We start from the raw sequence: 8,483 nt of genomic DNA on the forward strand, positions 1-8,483 counted from the left end.
TAACACCTGTTATTTCTTCTACTGAGGACTCTCATGTGCTCACCAATATCCAAGAAGACAGGCAGCAAATGGCTGTTTACCTTTCAGGGCAGGACACCCTAGGAATATTATAATTTTTACAAAAGAGAGGAAACCAAGACCAAGAGAGAGCTCACAGGACTCGGCCCATTGTGCACAGTATGTCTTCATGTTGTTGAATGAAAAAATGACCGAGTCAGTGAATAAATTAACATAATAAATGTAGTAATATTTACTATGCATATTTTTATATGTTCTTGTACTTTACAAAATTTAAAAAAAATGTTTAAGTGCTTCCAGGGGAATATATTTTTCAAAAGATTAAAAAAATCTTCTCGTATCAAATTTCTAAAACCAATAGTCATACTTTATAAATTAATATCTCTGGCCTTTATCTTTAGTTTCTTGCTTTGAAATCATCACACCCTCCAAAATGAGGGAATACTTCCATTTACCCTTCTCTTCTTTTGGGTAAAATGGTTACTAAATCATTTTGAAAAAAATTAATGCTTTATTTTATGGACTTAAAATTCTGACCATTGCCATCAGGTCAATCCAACTTACAGTCACCCTATAGAGGGTTTCCAAGGCTATAATGCAATGAGCTATTAGATCTCTTGACTACTGCTTCAATGAACATTGATTATGAATCCAAGCAAATTGGAATCCTTGACCACTTCAATCTTTTCTCCATTTATCATGAGGTTTCCTATTGGGCCAGGGTGTTTTGTTTTTGTTCTTCAGGATCATATTGACTGGTGATACTGAACAACAACAACAACAACAACAACAACAACAACAAACCACCCTGCTTGCCCTACTCCTCAGTCCTAGTTCTTGTCTGCTGTCATTGTTAGGAAGGATTGGGTAACCCCAGATCTGCAGTAGTAGGGGGGAAAGGGGTTAGTTCCCTGCCCACCACCACCCCCTGCCTGACATCATCTACCCATCATCCCCTGCCTCCCCTGCTCCATGAATTTGGCCCAAACTCAAGGCTCTGTAGGCAACCCTCTCTCTAGCTGCTCATAGCAGGTCTCATGCAGATGCCACCAGTCCCTACACAGGTCTCCACCTATGCCATAGACCACAACCTTGTCATTACCAGCTGCATGGAGGTGGTTTTCCCTCTAGAATTCTCTGTGTACATAGTTAGTTTTTTCAGCCCCCATGTCCCTCTAAGCATATGAGGTTAGAGTGTGCGCTCCTCCTTCCTGAGCTGTGGGGGGATGGTGACAACAGTAAGAAACGGAATAAGAAAAAAAATCACCACAGATGTTGTCAATTTGATTTCTGTATATTCCATCTGGAGAAGATCATGTACATAGTCACCATTTATATTTTTTTAAATGGTATTGTGATGAAGATGACTTAGTTTTGCAAAATTCTATTATGCTATCTCCAGCTTCATTTCTGCCATGAAGGACTTCTTTTCCAATGATTGTTTTTTCTTCTTCTGAACTGTGTTAGTCTGGGTACATTAGAGAAACAAATCCACGGAAACGCATATGTATAAGAGAGAGTTTTACATAAAGGGTAAGTGCATATCAAGAAAACATCCCAGCCTAGTGCTGCACAAGCCCACCAGTCGAACATTAACCCATTTGTCTGGCACCAATCCACAAAGTCCTCCTCTATCTCACAAAATACACACAATGACGCCAACTGCAGGAGGAAAGCCGAATCCGTGAATGTGTAAACATCTCAGCACTGGCAGGGTCTCCACATGGCTGCTCCAGCAACCAGGGCTGTATGGGGTAGGTTCACATGGCTTCTCCTCAGGGATGTCTTGCAGGAAGTCAGCCTTGCCAGCTTAAGCAGGGAACTGACTAAGGCAGCTGCACCCTGGTGCGACCATCACAAAGCAAGAGACCCGAGAACTAGAAAGGCGAGGGTCACTGAGCCATTTATCCCTCCGCCCTTCAATTAACCTGACATGTTTATCGGCCAGGTTGGCACATTTAACTGCCTCATGCACAACCAGTTACTTTGTGACAATGATTCTGTATTAGTTTCCCAGAGTTGCCTTAACAAAACATCATAAATTAGGTAACCTAAAGCAACAGAAATTCATGTTTCCACAATAATAGCAGGCTCACCCCAAAACTCATGGCCATTGAGTCATTGCTGAATCATCGTGACACCCTGTGGGTTTCTGAGACTTTAACTCTTTATGGGAGTAGAAGTCCTAGTCTTTGTCCTGCAGAGCTGCTGGTGATTTTGAACTGCAGACCATGCGGATCACAGCCCAACATATAACCAGGGTTCCATCCAAGCAGGCTAGAAGTCCAAATTCAGGATGCCAGTCTGGCCATGTCCTTCTTTAAGGTTCTAGAGGAAGATCTTTCCTTATCTCTTTCGGCTCTGGTTTCCTCACATATTTCTTTGTTTGCAGCAGCATAACTCAGTAGCTGCCACTTGCTTCACGTGGCCACCTCCATTCTGTCTGTCTCACTGGATTTCTTGTTCTTTGAATTTTTTAAATATGAAGACAACAGACTCCATTCTACTAAGATCTCATGTTAACAAATTGCATCAGCAAAGACTCTATTTTAAAAATACTGTGATATGCACTGATCAGAGCTTGACATATCAGTTTGTGGGACACACCATAAAAGATAATTACATGTCTTCTTATACTTCCTAGTAGATGATGGATTCTTTGAAAGGATCACAAATAGCTAATATTTATAGAAGAGTGACGCATTGCTCTCAGTCCCACATGCTGCACAATGACTTAGGCCTCAGGTCCATAAATGAGAATTGTTGTTGTGGTTATTTGTACTCGGTGCTGTCCAGTTGGTTTTAGCTCCTAGTACTCCTCTGTCCAATAGAATGAAACATTGCTAGACCTGCAGCATCCTAATAATCATCACTAAGTTTGAGCCCAGTTTTGCAGCCATTGTTGCAGGCTCCATGTCAAGCCATCACCTTGAGGGTCTTCTTATTTTTCAACCCTTTACTGCAGGGTCACCATGGGTCAGAATTGACTTGATGGCAGTGAGTTTGAGTACTGAACCAAGCATGGTGTCTTTTTCCTGGGATGAAGCCCTAGTGACGGAGTGGTTCTGTGTTGGGCTGCTAACCAGAATGTCAGCAGTGTGAAACCACTAGCTGCTCTGTGAAAGAAAAATGAGGTTTCTACTCATGTAAAGCGTTACAGTCTCATAAATTCCCAGAGGCAGGTCTACCCTGTTCTAAAGAGTTGCCCTGAATTAGAATCTACTTTGTGGCAGTGAGTTTGGTTTGGTTTTGCTGTATCCTAATAACAAAGTCTTGCCATTCTTGCTTCTAAGGAGCATTCAGCTGTACTTCTAATGTTTTCTGGCATTCCATGCTAGTTTCAATATTCTTTTTCAACACTATAATTCAGTTCCACTGATTCTTTCTTGGTTCTCTTTATTAATTGATCAGTTTTCCCATACATATGAAGTCATTAAAAATACGACGAGTCAGGCACATCTTGATCTTCAAAGTGATATCTTTGCTCTCTAGCACTTTAAAGAGAACTTATATAGCAAAATTTCCCAATGCAATGCATTATTTGATTTCTTGATTGATGCTTCGTGAGCACTGGTTGTGGTAAAATGAAATCCTTGACAACTTAAGTAATTTCAGTGTTTATATGGTCTAGTTGTGAAGTTCTTTCTTTCTTTAATTTTACATTTAGTTGTAATTTGTCTTGCAGCTTTTTGTCTTTGAACTTCATCAGCAGAGACCTGAGGTTCTCCTCACTTTCAGTAAGCACAATGGTGTTCTGTGCATACCGTAGGTTGCTAATAAGCCTTCCTTCAACATGATCTTATGTACTTTTCAGATTATTTGTTAAACATAAAAATTGAAAATGAATGTGGATATATACAACCCTGATGTACACCTCCCTCATTTGAAATAATGCAGTACCTCCTTGTTCTGTACGAAGGATTGAATCTTGGTCTATGTATAGATTCTGTATAAGTACTGTAATGCCTTGTTCTGGTATTTTGATTCTTTGAAATATTATCTATAATTTTTTATAATCCACACAGTCAATTGACTTTTCATAGGCAACAAAACAGAAGTAAGCATTTATCTGGTACTCATTGTTTTCATTTAAGATCCATCTGATGCCAGCAATGCTGTCCCTCATTCTGTGTCTTCTTTTAAATCCACCTTGAATTTCTAACAGCTCCTTGTCAGTATACTGCTGAATCTGTTTTGGAATAATCTACAAAATTTCAATTGGCTGCAAAGTTAACTCTACTGTTTGATAATTTCTGAATTTGTTGGGTCATTTTTTTTTTTTTGGATTGGCCACAAGTTTGAATCGCTTCCAATTAATTGGCCAGGTAGCTGTCCTCCAAATTTCTTGGCTAGACTAGTGAGTTCTTCCAGTGCTGCATCAGTGGTGAAACATTTCAATTGGTATTTGATCAATTGTACAGCCTTGATTTTTCCCAATGACTTCAGTACAGCTTGGGATGTGAGCTGTGAGGTCAGCAGTTCAAAACCACCAGTTCTTCTGCATGAGAAAAATGAACCTTTCTACTCCCTAACAGAGTTACACTTTCAAAAACCTACAGGAGCAGTTCTATCCTGTCTTGTAGGGCCACTGAGTTGGATCAACTTGATGGCAATGAGTTTGTTTCTTGGCTTTCAGTGCAGCTTAAACTTCTTCTTTCAATACTGTCAGTTCCTGAGCATATATTTCCTTTTGAAATGGTTAAACATCAACTGGTTCTTTTTGGTATTGTGACTTTATATTTTTCAGTTTCTTTTGGTGCTTTTGAATCATTAAATATGTTGTCCCTAGAATTCTTCAATATTGAAATTTTTTCAGTTCTTTCAACTCGTGATATACTGAGCATAACCTTACTTTTTATTTTCTAATTCAATATTTTTTCACATTTTAGTATAATATTATAGTTTGTCTTTTTGATCTGCCACTTGAACATTTTTGTTCATCATTTCTTGTATTTTCCTTACCTGTTCTATGGTCAAGAGAACATTTCTAACATTTATTTTAATCTCTTATATCTTCCATATCTTTTTAATGACATTTTATTTTCTTCTTGTATGAAATTCTTTGGATCATCTCACAACTCAATTGGCTTTCAATCATTAGTGTTTAATTTATCAAGTCTGTTCTTGAGATGGTCTGAATTTGGGTGGGATATATTGGTGATTTTTTCCCCTTTCATGCATTTGCCTTCATTTTCCTCAGTCTCAACCTGGACTTGCATATCTGCAATTCATGATATTTTCCACAGTCAACCCCTGCCTTGTGTTGGCTGATGATATTAAGCTTCTCAATCACCGCTCCTTACAGATGTAGTCAGTTTGTTTTCTCTTATTCCAGACGGCAAGGTCCCAGTGTACAGTCCTTGTTTATGTTGCTGACAAAGAATTTATAATCTAGAAGTTAATTGGTTTTGCAAAATTGTATCATGCTGTCTCCAGTTTTAATTCCATTTTCCAGGTTTTCCAACTACGTACTGATATTTTCTTTTTGTCTCTAACTCTTGTCATCTGATCTCTAGTACTTGTTAGTGAGTTTTAATTTCTTAATTGCATGTTTGATTAATCCCAAACTTTAAATTTAGGAGAATTCTTCACTTTTTTCTTTGATACTAGTAGTTGGTGTGTAAATTTGAATAATAGTTGTATTAACTGGTCTTCCTTGTAGGCAGATAGATATTATATGATCATAAACAGGATTTTACTTCAAGAGAGATGGTGGCATGTTCTTTTGGATAATTAATTCAACATAATTCCTCTTGAATTTGTCATTCTTGGGATAGTAAACAATATGGTCACCTGATTCAAATGGCCAATACCAGTCAATTTCAGCTCACTAAATTGAGGATATTGATTTTATGCATTCTATTTCAATTTTGATGACTCCTAATTTTCTCCATGTCAACCTGTGTCATCACATAGTCTTTTCAACTCTGTCTGTCTCACTGTGTCCCGTCTTTTTTTTCTAAAATGTAAAGACAAGACCAACATACTCTATTACGATCTCATATTAACTGAACTAATTGCCTTAGCAAAGATTCTATTTTCAAATAAAGTTTCATTCACAGGACTTGAGCTTATCCTTTTGTGGAACTCAACACATATCAAATAATTTTATATATATATATAATTTCAAGTAAGTTTTAGATTCACATATTGTTGTCCTAAGGGCTGTATACAACATCATAATTCAGTCCTCAGTTTTATAAAAGTTAAATACCTTGTTACAATAATATTCATTTTATGGAGGAGGGAACTGTGGGCAAGAGTATTTAAATAACTTCTCACGGTCACATAACTGATAAATGGAAACACCAAGAGTTAAACATGAGAAATATCTAAAAAAAATTACATGCTTACCCTCTACCATAGATCAGTGTACCACAGCATGACTTGCATCTCGTTTTCCTTTGTATTCTTAGTACCTAGCTCAGTGCAAGACATATGGTAATTTACAATAAAACAATGAAATTTGATTGAACTATTCTTCAAAGAACACAAACTCATTGCTATCAAGTGGACTTTATAAATATAAAAGCAGTTGCTATTGAATCAGCCCTGACTCATGGTGACCCCATGTGGTCAGCATAGAACTGTGCTCTACAGTTTTCAAAAATCTAATTTATGAAATTGATTATCAGGCCTTTCTTCTGAGTGCCTCATGATGGCCTCGACTCTTCAAGTGTTTAATTTAGAAGATGAGTGAGTTAACCTTGTCGATGCATTCAATTATCACAACTGGTGAGGTTAATGGCATTACAATTTTTCTTATTCATATAATGCTAAGCAACCCCCAGGTCATATAACTAGCAGCAAGAATTAGAGTAGGAATTTGTATCCCATATTACTAACTTAAATTGGCTATTAGCATTTATTCAAACTACCAAGTACCATTTTGACTTTTAATTATATATTATTCCCAATTGCCTCTATATAAATCATGTTTTCTTGTTACTGACTAAAGCATAACCTTTATTTAAACTAGATTTGTGAACCTGCATTCCACTTATTTCACAAGATCTGTATAATTTGAAATATGAAAATTTAAAGTATCAAAAGAGAATATTAAAGTATATATATGAATGCTATTTTGCCAAGTTTTATCTTGAGGGCCTAAGCAGTTATATATGAGAAATGATTCTATTTTCCAGAATTTTTTTTCGAAGTCATTATCCTGTAGGGACACTTTTTTGGTATTCATTTTCCCATTTGGCCATAGAAAGATAAAATGTTCTTATGTATGCACAGATAATTACAGAAGTCACATAACTTTTGGGAGTCTTTATTATTATTTTCTTTTCCTTCAAATTTTCTATATTCACTGAATTTTATATCAGTCTAAGTACAGGGAGTTTTCCCAGCTTGCACATAAACTAATTTTTGAACGAAAGCAGCATAAGTTATACTTCATATTGTATAGTAAAGCTTTGCAGACAAACGTGTTTTGAGCTTTGCCGTGTTTTTTCATGGTTTGGATTTTTATTCATCTTTGATTTACGGCAGTCTTCCTTTTCACACTTCTGGATGTTTCTCCTATGTTAACAGGAAATCTTGTAACTTCATTGATAATAGAAATGGGATTTCTTTCTTTTTAACAACAAGTTTGTTTTGGTTAGTTGCTGTCAAGTCAGGTCTGACTCACAGTGAGCCGATGTAAAACAGAATGAAACACTGCCCAGTTCTCTGGCTTTCGTGAAAATTTTCTTATGTCTGAGCCCATCGCTGCAGCCACTGTGTCAGTCCATCTTGTCCAGGGCCTTCCTCTTCTTTGCTGTCCCTTTAGTGTACCAAGCTGATGTCCTTCTCCAGGGACTGGTCTCTCCTGACAACATGTCCGAAATGTGAGAGACACAGTCTCAATCCTTGCCTCTAAGTGCCTTTAGCAGTACGCTGCTTCAAATTGGCTATCAGTGAAATATTAACTGTTCTACTTCACAGAAAATGGTGAAGACAAATTATCTAGTTATCAGATTTACAAATTTTGGTAAGAAATACAAAAGTGATATGTATTTTTAATTTCTCCTTCATAAGTGATTAAAATAATGTCTCTAGTGTGAGAGATTTATTAATCTTTTAAATTATATGTGTGTGTATATCCTGGCCCACTGAGCCTTGACAATGAGATTACCGCTGGGGCAGCCAAACCACAGAGAGGATCACATGGCCGGCCCCACTATGAGACATGACATCCCTCACTGACCCATAGCCCTGCAGGGGACAACACTGGAGACACAGTGTGGGAATTGCACCCCATCTGATTCAACCACACTGAGGCAAAATACTGAGGGCGTGCAATAGAACAGCAAGGGGGAATAGAGTAACGAAGTCCTCAGGGAATACCAAAAATAGACTTTGGGGCCAGGGAAGTCCTCAGGGAATACCAAAAATAGACTTTGGGACCAGGAATTGGCACCCCATCAGACTTGACTGGAAAACACTCCTAAAGGCCAATAAACAGTCCATGAACTAAC

The 8,483-nt window shown here is 37.5% G+C and overlaps 1 pseudogene; it reads right to left on the minus strand.

Moving 5' to 3' along the window:
• LOC123520978 overlaps window positions 1–8,483 on the minus strand; it is a 165,243-nt pseudogene that overhangs the window by 109,507 nt on the left and 47,253 nt on the right.

The sequence above is a fragment of the Echinops telfairi genome, unplaced genomic scaffold (assembly GCF_000313985.2).
Source record: "Echinops telfairi isolate 266 unplaced genomic scaffold, ASM31398v2 ScPeMD7_7468;HRSCAF=8506_0, whole genome shotgun sequence".
Taxonomy (NCBI): Eukaryota; Metazoa; Chordata; class Mammalia; order Afrosoricida; family Tenrecidae; genus Echinops; species Echinops telfairi.